Consider the following 19,033-nt stretch of genomic DNA (forward strand, 5'->3'; position numbering starts at 1 on the left):
ACCAGTCATAGAGTTCACGTATTGGGGGTAATTATTTCACATAGAGGGAATGAGAGGGTAAAAGACCAGGAAGCAGGAGTGAGCTTGGCTTCTTTAAAAGAAATGTCTGGAAACATATTGTTATGTGACAACTGGGGGTGATGGTGCTACAGGCACCTAGTGGGTAGAGGCGAGGGATGCTGCTAAACACCCTACAATGCAGATAGGTCCCACAATGAACAACTGTCTTGCCCAATGTACCGATGGTGCCAAGGTTGAGAAACACTAATTTGAAGAATGGAATGAGGCCAGCGTGAAAAAAGTGGGCAAGGAGAGTTTGGCAGACATCCAATTGCATAGGCTGTCACTTGACTCTTATGAGATGAAAGCCATTGAGAAATTTTTTAAAACAGGGAAATGACAAGGTTTGATTTGTGTTTTAAAAAGATTGTTCAGGCTACTCAGTGGAGAATGGATTGCACAGGGGTAAGTATAAAAGGAAGAAGACTGTTTTAGTAAGTTCTCATTGTGGTCTAGACTAGAGATGGTTGGTAGCTTGGACCACAGCTATAAAAGTAAGGAGGTAGATGGATTTAGGATAGATTTCAGAGCTAGCGCTGGCAACATGTGATGGGCTGAAAACATTTTTACTTTGTTCATAACCTCAATGCAAAAAAAATGGGATCAGCAGAAGGCACTCAAAGTAGTTTTTATCTGTTCAGCAGGAGGAAAATCCTTGCAAGTCTGTCAGTAAAATATGGAATAACCCACTGGGTTTCCCCACTTTTTTCGCTTCAACCCGAGCCACATTTTCCTTTTCTATTTTATTTTTTCCATCACCATTTATCCCTTCTATGTCCTCTTCCACCTCCACACCCCTACCCTGCAATCCCCACACTGTTGTCCATGTCCATGAGTTCTCTCTCTTTTTTTCTTTTTTGCTCAATCCCTCCACTCTGCCTTCGAGTCCCTCCTGCCCTCCCCCCGTAGCGTATGCCTGCTCTCTATCTATGAGTCTGTCTCTATTTCCTTGGTAGTTCAGTTTGCTCATTAAATTTCACAAATGAGTGAGATCATGTGGTCCTTGTCTTTCTCTGACTGGCTTATTTCACTTAGCATAATGTTCTCCAGTTCCAGTTGGTTGAGTGTTGTTCTTTGCACCAAAGCACATTTTTCAACATAAATGAATTATTTAGTAATTTTATCTCTCTTGGTTTATGTCTCCGTCATGAAATTAGTTTAAAGAATGTTGGCATTCAAGGCTGTTGCAGCCAATGAGCTTATATTTGCCAGGTGTTTTTCTAAAGTTTCTGTGAAAAACACTTTTATTTTTGTTGAATTAGGGTTGCTGAAGCATAATTCTTGTTTTAATTTCTCTTGGGGCATTTATTGTTGGGTTTAGCTTTTTAAAAAATGTATATTTCTTATATGAAAGAAAAGATAGGTATGAAATAGGATGTTCACCTTTTCCCTTTGCTAGTAGAGAAACATTTTTGAGAATTTGTTTTTTTATATGATCATATATTGAAGGTGAAACATTTAAAATTTGATTATTTTCCTCCCTGAATTTAGGAACTTGATTTAGTCTCATAGTATATTTTTTGATGTACGTGTACAAAAGGAAAAGTAAATATCTTTATATCCAGAAACTGGTTTATTCACTGTTTATCATTGACTAGTTAATAAGAGAGTATCCTTACCTGCTAATTATGTGCCAAGCTATCTTAACTTAATGTTTTAGTTATAATAGACCCCCTTTAATCAACAGGCTTGGTGTCAGTGTTTTCTTATACTTTCTTTAGAAAGGAATTTTCACATAAAGAAAGATTCGCATTCACATGTGACCTGTAGATTTTGTTGTGACATGTATAATTTTTTGGCTCTTTGTGCCAGAGAATGAAAATTGCTCAAGTAACAGCAATTTATTTAACCTTCAGTCAATAAGAGACCAAATAGAATGCCATTTGGAGGGTAAATCTTCTGCAACGTGATCTACAAATGTGAAAAGATTTTGAATAAAAATCTTTATGCAGGTAACCAAGTTGTCCTTATTAAATCATGCTGGTAAAGACTGCCTTTTACTTACCTAACATAGAGGCTTTAATTACCTAAAATATGGTTTTAAGATGTTTCACACCAAATAAAAACATGAAAACACAGTTGACTTTGTGTCCTCTTAACATTTGTTTGTTTGGACTTATATTAAAATTAATTTTTATGAGTGACAATATTTTAGTTGAAAATTGTTAAAATATAATCATGGACAAAAGCAAAATAAAAGTCTGCCTGAATGACAACAGCAGCAGCTTTCCATGGCAGTTTTGCTCGTTATCTGTAGTCATTAGTTGGCTCCTAAGCTGTGCTGAAAAGATTTCCAGCACATTCTTTTGATTTTCTTTTACTTTTCTATCATAAATGATTTTTAGATATTTGATATTGTATTATTTCTAAAGTATCTGTTTATTAGAATACATTATAATTTTAGATATAAAGTAAACATTTTTTACTACAGGGAATATTTTTGTTTTAAGTATAAGTTTAGAATTACATTTTAAGTATAAATTGGATAATTTTAAAATAGAACTAGTCTTTGAATGTTGATTTTGATTATTTTTTAAGGAGTTAAATATTATGTTTCTTGATAATATAGAGATAGATTTATTTCTGGTTTACATAACGTGGAATATAATTATATATGATGTGGACATATTTTTTTATGAGTTCAAAATTATTTCCATAAATTACAAGTCTTCATAGAGTAGCCAGTTTCTCCCCTTCTCCTTGACATCTGCATTTGCATGGCATAATGGATTACAAATAACCCTAACTGATTTGGTGGGAGAATAATGGGGGTGAGCAGAATAGAGTTGCTAGGAGACAGCTGGCACACACTGGCGCCTCTTCGGTCCAGGAGGCCTGGAGCAGGTCATTCCTCCTCACAGCCCTCCTAAATGACATGCGCAGTCTCTGATCCTCCCATACCCGCTGTGCATTCCTGCCACGCCCCTTGTTCTTTCGCAGTGCTGGATTTTTATAGTCATAAGTTGGGCAGAATATATATACAATGACAACTTATTCTAGAGAACTTTTATATATACCCTCAGTTTAGCCTTTCTAATTTAACATCATAAAATGTCACCATTTTTCTCCTACAGAATGATTTTATATGTAATCAGCTTGTAATTCAGAAGCAGCAATATGTGCATATGGACAGCTCAAGACTTCAGGAAAGAAACACTGAATTTTGTAGGTAGAGGATCTCATGTAGAACTTGCTATTTGTTTCTGGGTTCTTTTTCACCCTTATTTCAAGCAGAATAATAAGTGCTAAGAGTATTACCCTCTTCAGATATTTTATGTAACAGAGGAACTCACCAAGCCAAGGGTATGCGTGATACTGCTTTTGCTCTCTGAGGTTATATCTGCTTAGGATATTTGAGTTATAACAGTCATAAATACAGTGATTAAAATAGTTACTTATGAACTGAACTGAAGAAAAAAACCCCTAATGTTTTAACCTTTCAGTGCTAAAATCCTCCATATGATTTTAAATAAACATATAAATCACTTCTAGATTTAACATTTTCCAGAATTAATTTGGAAAATTGAATTCTCTCTTTGAGTACCTGGAATTTCCCACTTTATTCTTATGACATTTTTGGTGATGGAACCTTTGAAAATGTCTTTAAGGGCATATTTTTAAATTATTATTATTATTATTTTTAAGGTATATTTTTATTGATTTTAGAGAGGAAGGGAAAGGTAGAGAGATATAGAAACATTAATGATGAGAAAGAATCATTGATCTGCTGTCTCCTGCATGCCCCCTACTGGGGATCGAGCCTACAACCCGGGCATGTGCTCTTGACCGGAATCAAACCCAGGACTCTTCAGTCTGCAGGCCGACACTCTATCCACGAAGCCAAACCAGCTATGGTGAAAGTACTTCCTTTTTTTTTTTTTTAAATCCTCACCTGAGGATATTTTTCCATTGATTTTTAGAGAGAGTGGAAGAGAGGGAAACATCAATGTGAGAGAAACACATCAATTGGTTGCCTCCTGCACAAGCCCCAACCAAGGAGCCTGCAACCAAGGTATGTGCCCTTGACCAAAATCAAACCTTGGACCCTTTGGCCTGCAGTCCGATGCTCTATCCACTGAGCAAAACTGGCTAGGACTTGATTATTTAATTTAAAAAAATACAATATAATAAATTAAAAAGTAATTAAACGGTTACAAAAAACCTACCACTACCAACAACAACAAAAAAAAGCCACACACAAATATAACATGATTTAAAAAAAAATATTAAAACCAATTCCAAGTGAAAAGGAATTCTTAAAGCTGTTGTCTCACTATTAGTCAAGCATCTCCAGGTCTCCCAGTCTAAAGTTGCTTCTACTTTGCTAGTTAGAGATGTTTTGAGGTTGTACTAACTTCTTATTTTTCTGGACACTGTGTATCACTTGGTTACAATTGATTTGGAAATGCCAGCATAACATAAACCTTAGGTCAGCGGTTCTCAACCTGTGGGTCGCGACTTCGTTGGGGGTCGAATGACCCTTTCACAGGGGTCACCTAAGACCATCGGAAAACACATATATAATTACATATTGTTTTTGTGATTAATCACTATGCGTTCAATTTGTAACAATGAAATTGGGGGTCACCACAACATGAGGAACTGTAGTAAAGGGTCACGGCATTAGGAAGGTTGAGAACCACTGCCTTAGATTATGGTAGAGTACCAGCCTAAATAAACATTGGAGGAGGTGGATAATGAGCATTTCTATAGTAAAGAAAATAAAACCACTGATGGATAATAGAATCTTTGATAAATAAAATACCAAATTCAGATTTCAGACATTGGTGCATGTGACTAAGGTATAAGTATCTGTGGATCAAGTTCATGTTATGGTTTTGTTTGATTAAGATCGGCTTCTTAGATGTACAGATACCTGAATTGGGTTTTGCATAGTTGAAAATAGTTAAAATATAATCATGGATAAAAGTCTTTCTGAATGGCAACAGCAGCAGCAGCTTTCCATGGCCATTTTGCTCCTTACCTGTAGCCATTGTTTTGCTTCTAAGCAAATTTGGTATTTCTCTACCATGCTGTTCCCTGAGGCATACTTGGGGGCCTAATGGGTGTACAGTTGCTGGTAGTCCTTCCCCATGTACAGTCAAAGTTCTTTATGAGATCCTTGTCGGGCTTAGCTTTGGTATTCAGATGGCATTGCTGTGCAGCTAGCCCATCTTCTGTCTCGTCTCTGTTTTCATTGTCAGTGTTTATTGCTTACTGTCCCGGTTATTCTTTTTCTTCTTCACCCCAAGTTCTTGCCATTTCTATCTGATTTCAGCTACCACGTCTGAAGTTGGCTGAATTATTTAATTTTGAAAAATCCCTTTTGTTCCTACTGCACCCTGGCTTTTGTGCAGAAAAGCAGGCTATATGTAGCTCTTGCCCAGCAATCAGACACTCCTTTCCTGCACTGGGAGCTAATGGATTGGCCCCAGTAGGTTGATTGCCTGGCTGTCCCTTCTTTTTGCTTCATTTAATCACGGCCTACTGCTCCTGGATCTTTGTCGATGGAAAGAGGTGCCTTTCCACCTCCATTTCCTGACTTTAGTTAGAGTGATGATTCTGTTGCCACTGACAGGGAAAGTGACATTTCATCGATGTTAAGAAAATGACTTCTAAAGAAAACTTTGCCTGACTCCTAAGACTTAAGCATTTTCCCCATTTGTTTTTTTAAGGAGTAGACAGAATATGAGTTATAAGTATTTTGATAAGGTAAATATAGCTTTCTTCATAGCCTTTAAATTTTACAGATTAAATTAACACTATTTGCTTATTTTATTTTGGTGTCTTGGCTTTTTAAGTGATGTGGGTGATTTCTGTATCAGTTAATCACTTTGCTTGTTATGCCCATTTAATGGTGAAGTCAAGAAAATGATTCCTATAACTTATATTAAATATAGTAGTTTAAAACATTTAAAAATCTATATTAAATATCTATTTAAAAGTGTTTTTTTTTTATAAGCAATGATATATGACCTGGCAATTTTAAGATCTTTTTTTCCTTCCCCAAGTACCTTTATTTGGAATTGTTTGTTTTATTACTTATCATCACATCTTTTTATCATTTGTAGTCTCTTTGAAGTAATGTTTCTCATACCTCTCTTATTTTTTTAATGCTTTAGAATTTCTAGTATACAGAAGTTATTTGTTGGGTGATAGCAGAATATGTTAGTTGTTTGGGCCTCTCTGTTCTTTAAATAATATACTGAAGTTCCTCTTGGTAGCATGGTAAAATAGTATCTACTCAGAATTTGGTAGCATGGTTTACTTTAACCTTGTTGATTTATTATCTCTATAGAAAAAAAATTTAAGTATCTTGGATTTAAATTATTAAATATATACTTTTTAAAAGTTGGAGCTATAAGAATAGTCTTTTTTTTTAAATTGATTTCAGAGAGGAAGGTAGAGAAACATCAATGATGAGAGAGAATCATTGAGTGGCTGCCTCCTGCACGCCCCCTGTGGGAATCGAGCCTGCAACCCGGGCATGTGTTCTTGACCAGAATTGAACCCAGGACTCTTCAGTCCGCAGGCCAACGCTCTATCCACTGAGCCAAACAGGCTAGGGCTAAGATTAGTCTTTTTATGTTTGACAAATACGAACCATTTAGTTTCCTGAAACTTTAGAACAGGAAATTGAGCCTCCAATTTGGAGAAAATTTCTAGGAGAAATTATTTTGTCTTAAAATCATGTTAAATTAGAGAAAATAGAAATTATAGGTAAATAAACAGATTATTATATATAAAAGAAAATGTAAAGGTTTGTCTACAGAATAAAATATTAACCGTTACTGAAAGTGTTCTCATTTGTGAAAAAATAGGTAACGTTTTTGTTGCTTTTTTTAAAATTAAATCTTTATTGTTCAGATTATTACATTTGTTCCTCTTTTTTCCCCCCATAACTCCCCTCCTCCCAGTTCCCGCCCCACCCTCCGCCCTCACTCCCCACCCACTGTCCTCATCCATAGGTACACGATTTTTGTCCAGTCTCTTCCCGCATCTCCCACACCCCTTTCCCCCCGACAAGAATAGTCAGTCCATTCCCTTTCTATGTCCCTGATTCTATTATGATCACCAGATTATTCATTCACTTGATTCTTAGATTCACTTGTTGATAGATGCATGTTTGTTGTTCATAATTTGTATCTTTACCTTTTCTTCTTCCTCTTCTTAAAGGATACCTTTCAGCATTTCATATCATACTGGTTTGGTGGTGATGAACTCCTTTAGCTTTTCCTTATCTGTGAAGCTCTTTATCTGACCTTCAGTTCTGAATGATAGCTTTGCTGGATAAAGTAATCTTGGTTGTAGGTTCTTGGTATTCATCACTTCGATTATTTCTTGCCATTCCCTTCTGGCCTGCAAAGTTTCTGTTGAGAAATCAGCTGACAGTCGTATGAGTATTCCCTTGTAGGTAACTGAGTTTCTTTCTCTTGCTGCTTTTGAGATTCTCTCTTTGTCTTTTGCTCTTGGCATTTTAATGATGATGTGTCTTGGTGTGGTCCTCTTTGGATTCCTTTTGTTTGGGGTTCTCTGTGCTTCCTGGACCTGTAAGTCTATTTCTTTCACCAGGTGGGGGAAGTTTTCTGTCATTATTTCTTCAAATAGGTTTTCAATATCTTGCTCTCTCTCATCTTCTGGCACCCCTATAATTCTGATGTTGGTACACTTGAAGCTGTCCCAGAGGCTCCTTACACTATCTTCGTATTTTCGGATTCTTTTTTCATTTTGCTTTTCCAGTTGGGTGTTTTTTGCTTCTTCGCGTTTTGAATCTTTGACTTGATTCTTGCGCTCCTCTGGTCTGCTGTTGGGTGTCTGTATAATATTCTTTATTTCAGTCCGTGTATGCTTAATTTCTAGTTGGTTCTTTATCACAACATCGAGGGTATCATTAGATTTCTTGAGGATCTCACTACATTTATCGGCGGCTTCTAGACAGTTCTTGAGAGACCTTAAAAGTGTAGTTCTGAACTCTATATCCTCCATGGACAATTTTGTCCTGTTTCTTTGTCTCCGCATTTTTTATGCTTTCTTGGTGCACCCCCTAGTGGTCTTTGTGTGTAGTCTTGTTGTAGTTAAGCCTTGATTGTTGTTGGCAATACTGGGGATGATTTGACCTCCAGGCTAACTGGCTATGAGAGTCTGCTGTGTCTGCAGTGGGAGAGCTTCTGTGCTGGATCTCTAGGGCGGTGCTAATCTAGCGTTTGCCTGAGGCTATCCGGCAAATGGCTCTGCGCAGGGCTTGGGCGGGGCGTATCCCCGGGGAGCTACAGGGCGGGCCGGAGCGAGCAGTTATGGCTGCTCTCAGTTCCGTCCCTAGGGGCTCTGCCTCACAGAGTCCCAGCAATCGCTGCAAACCTCGGAGAGAAAGCTGCCTTCGAGTTCCGACCGAAGCCAGACAGTCCCGCTTCTCCTGTTTGAGTCTGGGTTCCTAGAGACTCTCCCGGATCTGGAGCTCAGAGTCTGAAACTCCCACCCAATTGAAAACAACAACCGCGCCCTCCACCGCCACCCTGCTCCGCGCTCACTCCGCACCTTAGTATTTCACTTCAGCACTGCGCCTCCTCTGAGTCTGGGTATGATATTCTCTTTCCTCCTAGTTGTAGAATTTCCACTCAGCCAGCCTTCCTGTGGTTCTGGATGATGTCTGTTCCGTCTTTTAGTTGTTTTTTGAAGTGGTTGTTCAAGGCAGCAATCTCCGGCGTTAACCTATGCCGCCATCTTTGTTTTCTATCCTGTTGCTTTTTTTGACTTGAATTATCTTTGGCATAGTTTTGAGTATAAGTTGTGCTCTAAAATGTTTAAAACAGTTTTGTTTTAATCTACGTTTTGCTAATTAAAAGTTTTACCTTGTTTTCCCTCCACTGACAAATAATTTCTTGTCAGTGATGAGTGCTTTTTAGACCAAGTTGTTCATATATTTTGCTTTTAGATACATCATCAACATTTAATTTGAAACATAGATCTCTTTCCAAAGGACCATATAAAAGCAAATCATCTCATTCTACCTGTTTGTTTGTTTTGTTTTTTACTCTCCTGTTTATTTACTAAAACTAGTCTTGGATGATTAGTCTGTCAGTGGGATAAATAATATTATCATCTGTTCATAATTTACTTTGACCTTGCTGGCTATTTTCTTGCTGCTCAAGATTTTCTATGTTGTTTGTCCTTAAACTTTATTTTGTTAGTTTTGGACTGATATCTCAGCCTTTCTACTCATCTGCATGGATATGAATTAGAAAAAACAGGCCAAAAGTAATAGATGAGCTGTCAGGTGGAAATTATGTTAGGACCTCTGGATACTGAGGAACTTTCAGAATTATAATATTTGAAAAAAATTGGAGTTCTACTGCCATCTGTTTGGATTTATTTAAGTTTGTAGTAAGCTGTTACCTAGCATATTTTAAATGCCACGTGATTGACAGAGACACATATACTTGCATTAAAACCAGTGTATATGTAGTATAGTATAGATAATACGTTTATTCAAGAGAAGAAATGATTGGTAGGATAGTTTCAGCTAACAATATAACAGCTTTAACTGCTGGTACCTTTGTTTCTCCTGGTGTTTCAGTACATTTCCCCATAGGAGAAAAATGTATCCTTTCTCAGATTCTAACTTCCCTGTAGGACTCTTCAACTACTTTTCATTTGACAGTTATCAAGCTCCTAGAATATGCCAGGCACTGAGCTAAAAACTGGAGAAAGGAAAATTAGACACCCTCTCCTCCCTCATTTAAGAGTCTTATATTCTAAGTATAATTCTAGAAAAAGGAGCCAGTCATAAGCCTTAAATGTGGGTTTTGCTTACATACTATCTTTGTAACTAATCCTGTATAATATCAGTTGACCAGTTGCTATGACATGCACTGACCACCAGGGGACAGATGATCTGCCCGGTAGGTTAGCTTGCTGCTGGGGTCTGGCTGATTGGAACTGAGCGAGATAGGCTGGACACACCCTGGAGCCCTCCTGTAGTCCCTCCCTGGCTGGCCAATCTCCCACATCCCTCCCTGGCCCCGATTGTGCACCGGCGGGGTCCCTTGGCCTGGCCTGTGCCCTCTCACAATCCGGGACCCCTTGGGGAATGTCGGAGAGCTGGTTTCAGCCTGATCCCGCAGTCCAGGCTGACTGACCCCACTGGTCACAAATTCGTGCACCTGGCCTCTAGTATAAAATAAACTCTATTCTTAAAAGTCCTTATAACAACACAGGCATTTCTCCCACATTGCGCTTGTGTAACTAGATTTGTATGTAATGCAGTCATTTAGGGGTCATACTCTGCCTTGTAGATTGCTTTGGGTTGTAACTACTTGCTGATCAGGAACCAGCATTTAAAAGAAAAGGAGGGACTTTTGGTTTCCAGTTCTGCATATAAGGAGCTTGGAAGTCACTACTCCATTGTAACAAGTAAAAAGCTGAACAGACTGAAAAATCAACAACTCTTCTTGGATCCATAAGAGAGGGAAGACACAAGGTAAACCACTGTCCTATGAAATTGGAGAGTTGGACAAGTGAATATAGGGAGTCAAGGTTTATTGGAGCAGAGACTCACAAGCAGAAACTAATGTGGGAACTAGTGCCTGGGTAGGAAAACCTGAACTGTAATTTACAAAATTCAGGAGGCTTAGTGTGGACAAATCTGAGACTTAAAAACTCCAAGGGGACCAAGTTATAGGGGGTCTCCATCATAGAGTGAGATTTAGCTCCAGAAGCTAGACCAGGTCCTCACAATAAATATTGGAGAAAAATCTCTTCGGCTTCTAGCAGGGGGTAGGGGAAAGGAACCATTTTGAAATATACCAGGGCACTTTGTTGTTCTTAACAAGGTACTTATTTTTAGTGAAATAAGTGACAACAATGTCACTCTCAGACCACAATGAAATTAAGCTAGAAATAAATACAGAAAGGTAACTGGAAAATCCCAAAACGTGGGGATTAAAGAATACACTTTTAGGTAGCACATGGGTCAAAGAAGAAATTTCAAGAAAAAATATTTTAATTAAATGAAAATGAAAGCACAACTTTTCATTTTGTGGGGTAGGGTGAAAGCAGTGCTTAGAGGGAAATTTATAGAATTGAATGCATATATTAGTAAAGAAGAAAGCCTGAAAATCAATAATCTAAATTTTCAGTGTCGAAAATGAGAAAAAGAAGAGCAAATTACGTTCACGTAAGCAAAAGAAAATAAGAAATCAAAGTGAAAATGGGAAATCAATAGAGAACATCAATGAAACCAAAAGTTGGTTCTTTGAAAAAGTCAATAATATAAGCCTCAAGCCAGGCTAACTACGGGAAAAATAGAAGACACAAGTTCCTAATACCAATCATGAAAGGGGGGACATCACTACTAATCCCATGGAAATGGAAAGGATAGGAAAGAAATACTATGACTAACTATGCCTATGAATATGATATCATAGATGAAATGGACTGATTCCTTGAAAGAAAATATCTGCCTGTTCAGATTGTCTATATCTTGCTGTGTGAGTTTTGGCAGGTTGTGAATATGACAAATTGATCCTAAACTTTATATGGAGAGGTAAAAGTCATAGCATAGTCAACTCAACATTAAAAGAGAAGAACAAAGTTGGAGGGCTGACATTACCTTCTTTGAGACGAACTACAAAGCTACAGAAATCAAGATAAAGTGGTATTGGCGAAAGAATAGACAGATAGATCTGTGGAACAGAATAGAAAGCCCGGACATAGAACCCCATAAACAAAGCCTTCTGATCTTTGACAAAGGCAATTTTATTGCAAAGGCAATACAGTGGAACAAAGATAGTTTCCTCAATAAATGGTGCTAGAACAACTGGACAGCCACATGCAAAAATGAATCAGACACAGACTTCACATTATTCACAAAAAATAACTCCAAATGGAATGTAGATCTAAATGTAAAATGCAAAACTATAAAACTCCTAGTAGGTAATATAGGAAAAAACCTGGATGACCTTGGTTATGGTATATCTTCTTAGATACGCCAAAGGTTTGATTCATGAAAGAAATAATTGTGAAGTTTAAAAATGTCTGTTCTGTGAAGACTGTTTGGTGGTTTCTTACAAAACGAAGCATACCCTTACCATATGACCCAGCATTTGTGTGCCTTGGTATATACCCACAGGACTTGAAAACCTACATCCACACAAAACCTGCACAAAGCTATTTATACCAGCTTTATTCATATTGCCAAACTTGGAAACTACCAAGATACCCTTCAGTAGTTGAATGGATAAACAAACTGTGGTACATCCAGACAATGGAATGTTATTCCTTGCTACAAAGAAATGAGCTATCAAGACATGAAAAGGCATGGAGGAACCATAAATGTATACTACTAAGTGAAAGAAGCCAATCTCGAAAGGCTACCTACTATATGATTCCAACTGTCTGACATCTGGAAAAGGCAAAACTATGGAGACAAAAAAAAAAAAAAAAGCAATTGGGAAGGGGTGTTGGGGGAGGGATGAACAGGTGGAGGACAGAGGATTTTTAGGCCAGTGAAAATACTCTGTATCCTATCTAATAAAAGAGAAACATGGTAATTAGCATACAACCACTACCCTTCCCATTGGCTAATCAGGGCGATATGCAAATTAACTGCCAGCCAAGATGGCGGTTGGCAGCCAGGCAGCTTGAAACTAACATGAGGCTTGCTTGCTTCAGTGACGGAGGACTCCAACGTTCCCCGCCTGCCACTGCAGGCCTCTGAGCTGCAACTCTAAGCAACTATGTTACAAATATAGAAGCTAAACAAAACCCCAGAAACCTGCTTTAGTCCGCCGGGCTTCAGCCAGCAGGATTGCAACATTGTTTCAAATACAGAAGGTAAAAAAAGGCCAGAAACCTGCTTTCAGCAGCGGAGGCCTAAGAGCTGGAGCCAAGCCTCAAAGCTAAAGCTGGCCCAGAATAAATAAAGAAAAAAAGAAAGAAAAAAAGGAGCAGTTGGGAGCTTCAGTCACCCGCCAGCCTGAAAACAGCCCTCAGCCCCACACCCAGACTGGCCAGGCACCCCAGTGGGGACCCCCAGCCTGATGGGTGTGTGACCAGCTGCAAACAGCCATCATCCCCTCACTCAGGCTGGCCAGGCACCCCAGTGGGGACCCCCACCCTGATCCAGGACACCCTTCAGGGCAAACCAGCCGGCACCCACCCGTGCACCAGGCCTCTATCCTATATAGTAAAAGAGTAATATACCTCCCAGCACCAGGATCAGTGGAGCTGCGAGGCCTCCTGGCACCGGGATCAGTGTGACAGGGGGCAGCGCCCAAACCCCCTGATCGCCCTGCGGCTCTGTGTGTGACAGGGGGTGGGGCCACAACCTCCCTATCTGCCCTGCTCTGTTCGTGACAGGGGAAGGTGCCCCAACCCCCCAATTGGCCCTACCCTGAGCGTGACTGAGGGTGGCATCGCAACCTCCCAATCCGCCCTGCTCTTTGCATGACAGGGGGTGGCACCCCAACTCCCCAATCGGCCTGCTCTGAGCGCGACCAGGGGCTGCACCTAGGGATTGGGCCTGCCCTCTGCCACCCGGGAGCAGGCCTAAGCCAGAAGGGCGTTATCTCCCGAGGGGTCCCAGACTGCCAGAGGGCACAGGCCGGGCTGAGGGACCTCCCCTCCCCCCCAAGTGCACAAATTTTTGTGCACCGGGCCTCTAGTAATAATATAATGATGGATGGATGTCATTTTACATTTGTCCAATTCCATAGACTGAACACCACCAAGAGTGAACCCTAGTAACTCCAAATGGACCGTCGACCTAAATGTAAAATGCAAAACTAAATGGGTTTGGACGATTATGATGTGTCAGTGTAGGTTCATCTTTGATAACAAATGTATCACTGTAGTGGGGCATGTTGATAAATAGGGGAGGCTATGCATGTGTGGGGGCTGCTATATATATAGGAAACCTCTGTACCCTTCTCTCAATTTTGTGAACCTAAACTGCTCTAAAATAAAGTCTTCAAATATAAAAGACAAATAAAAGGAAAGGGGCATTTGCTGCCTACCCTGATGCTTTGAGTGGCCCATCACATCACATATCATAACTGTATGTTAGAAAAATGATAACGTGTGTAAGACACTGCTGACCTATCATTAAGCTGGTAGTGACAGGTACGGGATGATTTTTGAACATAGCAAGAGATAAAGAAACTCTGGATTTGGCTGTTTGATATTTAGATTTTATAGCTATTTTAAAAAGATTTGATTACTAGAATTCCTATAGGAGAAATAACTTTGTTATTGCAAATTTTGCCTAAATTGCTTTTATAGCCGTCTCAGTAGACTCTGATGCAATTGTTTTTAAAATGTACACCCCCCCCCCTTCCGCTTTAGGACCAAAACTCACATAAATAGACTGTATTTTTAGAATCACTGACTTCTTTGTTTTTGTTTTTTTGTTTCCATGATCACTCTTGAGGGGCACTGCTAATCTGTTCATCTTTGAATCTAGCTATTGTTAGAAAATGAAGTGGCAGTCCTGCAGCTGTTAAAGACAGATTTTCCAAATGAATATAGGTAGGGTTTTAGGATATTTATTTTCTGTGCGTTTTCAGCCCTAAGGCATAGATAGGATAATGCCTTCCTTTGCTTTTCATGTGAGGGGATTGCTAGCTAGTGACTCTTCGGAGACAGTAATTTTTACAAAAGGTGCCGCCATGGGAAAGGGTCTCCCTGTGGCGATGTCCAGGTCTTCAGCTCTTACAGGATCTCTCCCTAGTGACAGAAAGGAGGTGCCATTTAAATGTACACTTGAGCTCCTATGAAAGCTCTGTCAGCATGCTTTAGCGTGAGTGATATTGGAGAGAATGATGTTGCAAGGAGAAAGAACCCTGGGGTGCAGAAATTGAAGAGGTTTATTTATTTAAATCATAGGCTATTAATGAAGGTGACCATTTGTATTTTAAAAAAGAAATGAAGTGGCTAGTGATTATGAAAATATATTTGAGAAAATAAATTAAGGACTCACATTGTGATGTTGTTAAGCTCTTTTCTCTTATATCTGGACAACAATGTATCTTCAGCCAGTGAGAGAGAGAATGTACTATGAAGGAGTATTACATAGTGATTAAAACTCTGAGTTTTAGAATTAGACAGATTTGAGTACAAATATCCTCCCTGCCACTAACTAGATGTCCCAACATTGCAACATGTCATTTATCATTTAAACTCCAGTTCCTTATCTATAAAATGGGGCTCCTCTGTGCCTTTTATGCATATTCTTGTGAAGAGCAATTGAGAACGTGTGTATCAAGCAGTTAGTGCTGCAGCGCTTAGTCAGCAGCAGGCACTAAGAAACAGTGCACGTTGTGACGATGATCACTGCTTTCCCAGGCTGAGATTTTAAAGTGTTGAGGAGACGATGTGACTACGTTTACTTACTTTTGGAATTTAAATGTTTCTGTAAATTAGATGCAGATGAGAGAGCACTGTGATTTTTACATGATTCAGTCATTACATAGGAAAATCAGTTCATAAAACAAAATTGGATTTGTTTGTATATAATATTCAAAATCATGATAACAGTTGGAAGGATAACTCAATCTGTAACTACTGTGAGTTTGCATTAAAAAAATATGACTGTATAAAATAGTTGTTTTATTTTTGCTCTTTACCAAATAGAAATCTGTATTGTAAACTACAGTAAAGTCCATATTTTCTAAGATGAATTGTTTTTATACATGCAGAGGAATATTTCATTAATGATTAATATTACACCTACTTGTTTTCCAAAACATGATAAGTAAAGGTTAAGAGAATGGTAATTATGACTCAGTTGTACTTTTAATAATTATGATAAGCTCAAAAAGACATGGGATATAGAATTCTAGGTTCATTGTAATTTTAGTTATGAAAATTTGCACACACTGAAAGACTAGAGAAAATAATACAAAACTGATAGTAACAGTAGATTTTCTACTAAGCTTCTTGGCAGCCAAGGCAAAAAGGAAAAAAGGGGAACTGTAGTTTTCGTAGATTAATATGTTGGTGAATTTTCAGGAGAAAATTCACTTTTTTCTTGCCACTAAATTATGTAGGTGAAGTTACCATGTGGTTTCTGGCACTAAATTATATAGCTGAAGTTACCATGTGTTTCAGTTATATAGGTGAAGTTTGTATGTTTAATGGGTAACACAGTGTCTTCAACCACAGTTTTAAAGAAAGAATAATCATTTTTGACCTTATAAACAACCATAAATATAGTGAAGTTTGGCAGTTAATTATAGTGTGCTCCAAAATTCACGCAAGAAGTAATTTTGATAGAAAACACAGGTTTATAATTAAAAATTGTAAATTTTTTATTGATTCATAAAGTATATAGTACAGGGTTATGTATGGAATAGCACATCGGGTAAATGGCCTCCACGGCTTTGCTGGCACCTATGCAAAGCAGCGGTCTTTTTTTTTTTTTTTTTTTTAATATACTTTATTGACTTTTTACAGAGAGGAAGGGAGAGGGATAGAGAGTTAGAAACATCCATGAGAGAGAAACATCCATCAGCTGCCTCCTGCACACTCCCTACTGGGGATGTGCCCGCAACTAAGGTACATGTCCTTGACCGGAATCAAACCTGGGACCCTTCAGTCTGTAGGCCGACGCTCTATCCACTGAGCCAAACCGGTTAGGGCCAAAGCAGCGGTCTTGATTGGTCTTCATTGTCCCTGCTCCTGGGCCATAATTGGTACTTGGTAATGCTTATCAAATTGAAGGGATTGAAATCAAAGGGCAACAGATATTAGAGTCTGATTCAATAAACCAAGTAAAATTAGGCTTTTATTTATTTTTTGTTGTTGTTAATGCTCACGCAAAATTGAAATCTTGCGTGAATTTTGGGACACCCCATATAATGTGTTGGAGGCCTTTCGTTGTCGTAGGTGCTAATATAGGCCAGGTGTAAATGCTTCCTGGGGTCCTTGCTTCTAGCAGAATAGAACCCAGGCACCTAATGTCATCTTCAGACCACCTCTGTCAAGTCTTAGCTTTCTCAGTGGTGCCTGGTAGGAACTGGAAAGCAGTTTGTCAGTATTTTAATAGAAGTAGAAGTATGGAATTTTATGGCCATTGGCAAGAGAATAAAATAGATATTTCTTAGTCACATGTAAACTCTTTCTTAGGATACAACATAATCTCCTTTGTGAGCTGTTTTGTAGTTGGATTTTTCAGACTGTTTTTTTTTTTTTTTTAGTTTCAGAGATAGTGGAATCCCAAGTGATTTTAAGTTATGAATGAAGTCAAAGAAGGGAAAATATTATACTTCTCAAATTTTCTTTGTAGGTAGTAGAAGCAGAGACTTAATGTCAAGCTTCTGTAAATTGCTGGAATAAATTGGGCACTTTATGAGTGAATAAGTTGCATTTTTATTGTTGTATTGATCTGCATGTATAAAGAGGAATACTGAGTAAATGGATTGATTCATTTAAAATAGCTCTTCTTGAGTTCTTTGTTATAGATGCATTATAATCCTTTGAAATAAAATTTATAATAGTTTTTCCTTTATCCTGACAGTAATGTAACATTAACCTGAAGAACTTACTCATATCTGCTTATTATTTCCTACTCTATCAGATAGGAAGTGTCTGTTTCCTGCGCCTTCGAGGCTCTTATTGGAGGCTAGGCAGCCTCACAGCAGAAAGAGAATAAGACCTGAGCCAGGCCCTTTGCTCACTTTGCACCTGAGCAAGTTATTGAAGTTTTCCCAGGCTCCGTTCTCTCCCTGTAACTGGCAGTAACACCCACCTCACAGGGATGCTGTCAAGATGGAGGGTAAAATGTGGACAGACAGGAATCATGTTGTCATGATGGCGCGTAAAGTGTGGAATGCAGCAACCGTTTTGTGTTCCCAGCCCCAGGCACTTGGTGTCAGGACTTCCCACAGAGAATTCAGAGGCAGCCTTGAATCTTCGGAATGTTTTCATTGAATACATGTTGCCATTTGACATCAGAAATGCTGACTGACAACATTTTACCAGCCAAGTTCAAAGAAGTAGATTTCCCCCAAAGCTTTGTATAGGCTAGGTCTCCTTCTGTAATAAATATCTTTTGCAGTTGAGCTCTCTCTGATATTTTAACAACCCACATGCCATAGCAAACATACTAATTTCAAGAAAGCCTGAGGAGGAGATTTGATTCTTTTTTTCCAGGAGTCCTGTCTGGGCTCTTCTCCTGTTAGACTTCTGGCATTTTGTGACCTGCAGTACCTCACCTTAGGCTCACAAAGTTCCATCTGGGGCCCTTGATGTGCAAGTTCTCAGTTGAACAATTTACATCTATATGTGTCCTTTGCCTTAACCCTAAATTGCATAATCCCGAGCAGACAGGAAAGGAGGCCCTGGTTCCTACACACCAGGCACTAGGTCACATGGCCGCCTTGTATACAGCAAAGAAATGAGTGTATAGTAGAGCATATTACCCATAATAATTACCTTGACCAGGAAGACAAAGGAGCAGGAGACGGGTGGGGAAGAAGCCATGGTTGGGCATGTTTTTCTATTCTCGGCCAGCACAACTTACCTTCACTCTGTTTTAATATCCTTCTACTTTGACCCTATGTCTCTTTTATGAAGAAGTCCGTCACCTTCCTTACCTCCAAGTGTCCACGGTTGTCCGCGAAATATCAGTTAAATCTGGTATGGGAAATGAACCACCCTTCGTCTCTGGAAGAGATGGAGCAGATGCAGCTCTTGGGTGGATGCAGCCTTTGAGTACATCTTTCAAATGTTTCCTAAGATCACTCTGACATGGGAGAAGAATTATTTTTTTCTCTATGCCTCTGAGTTCTGAGATGAGGCACCTGTAATAAAAGACAGATAAACAAGAGAAAAATGTATACCTCTTGTACACATGGGAAATACCCAGGAATAAAATGAGTAACTAAAAAAGATAGATTTAGAATTTAGGCTTAAATTACATCTTAATAGGAAAGGGAGAAGGGGGCAGAATAAATAATTTTTAGGAAACATGATGATA

At 38.8% G+C, this 19,033-nt stretch overlaps 1 protein-coding gene across 6 annotated transcripts in view; it reads left to right on the forward strand.

Moving 5' to 3' along the window:
• ATP6V1H (ATPase H+ transporting V1 subunit H) overlaps positions 1-19,033 on the forward strand; it is a 74,950-nt gene that overhangs the window by 53,556 nt on the left and 2,361 nt on the right. The window contains exon 14 of one of the 6 annotated variants that reach the window (XR_009449513.1): positions 3,135-3,225. The exons of the other annotated variants lie outside the window; for them this stretch is intronic. The gene's annotated coding sequence lies outside the window, so the exon portion shown is untranslated. The remainder of the gene's footprint in view (positions 1-3,134; positions 3,226-19,033) is intronic. 6 annotated transcript variants of the gene reach the window in all.

Source organism: Myotis daubentonii, chromosome 17 (genome assembly GCF_963259705.1).
Source record: "Myotis daubentonii chromosome 17, mMyoDau2.1, whole genome shotgun sequence".
In the NCBI taxonomy this organism is placed as follows: Eukaryota; Metazoa; Chordata; class Mammalia; order Chiroptera; family Vespertilionidae; genus Myotis; species Myotis daubentonii.